Raw genomic sequence first — 800 nt, 5'->3', positions numbered from 1 at the left:
AAAGATGTGAAAGGAATAATTATCTGTGATCACAAGTCTATCTGTTGAGCCCACAATACAAACAAGAGAACTGAGATGGCATGGAGGTGATGAAAAGAGGAAGACTGGAACTTAGGAGTGAAATGATAGATGAAAACTGAGATCAAATGGAAAAACCTTGAAGAGTCGATCAAGAATTTAACATTTTCTTGTTATGTTTTTACTGATGGGCTTAGTTGCTACAGCTTGACCTTCTGAGGCTTGCTGAGATCTCTCTGACCAAGTTTGGAAGACAGGCCTTGAACAGTACAGGTTCAGGAAAAAAACACCCCTGTCAGATGCATTCTCGGTGTGTTTTCTGTTGGACACGTAGTCATGCTGCACAGCACAGGAGCTGGGGAGGTGCAGCAGTCTAAAACGTGATTCTCTCTGTCAGCCCTACTACAACAATCTAAAATGTGATTCTCTCAGTCAGCCCTACTACAACACACCGAGCGCAGGTGAGATTGGCTGGGAGGCCATTTAGGAAGCTCACAGGTGGTACCACTTGATGGCTGCCCGGCCGTGCCCCAACTCTGGCACTGCAATGGTAGGTCAGTGTTTGCTGGGCTGGACTCTCTAACCCGCCGTGAGCCCTGTGCTCCGGAGCCCAGGCTGAGCTCCCAGCTGCCTGAGCGCTCCAGGGATCCACCAGCGCGGTGGACAAAAGGGGACAAAGCCTTCGCATCCCTGGGCTCGTCCGGGCACAGCTGCGGCGGCGGTGGCCGAGAAGAGTCCCGGTCAGTGCCCGGGTCGCCCCGGAGCTCCCGCCCCCGCGGCAG

This window comes from Corapipo altera, unplaced genomic scaffold (genome assembly GCF_003945725.1).
Source record: "Corapipo altera isolate COAL_440 unplaced genomic scaffold, ASM394572v1 48, whole genome shotgun sequence".
In the NCBI taxonomy this organism is placed as follows: Eukaryota; Metazoa; Chordata; class Aves; order Passeriformes; family Pipridae; genus Corapipo; species Corapipo altera.
Note: the sequence above shows the minus strand (reverse complement) of the source record.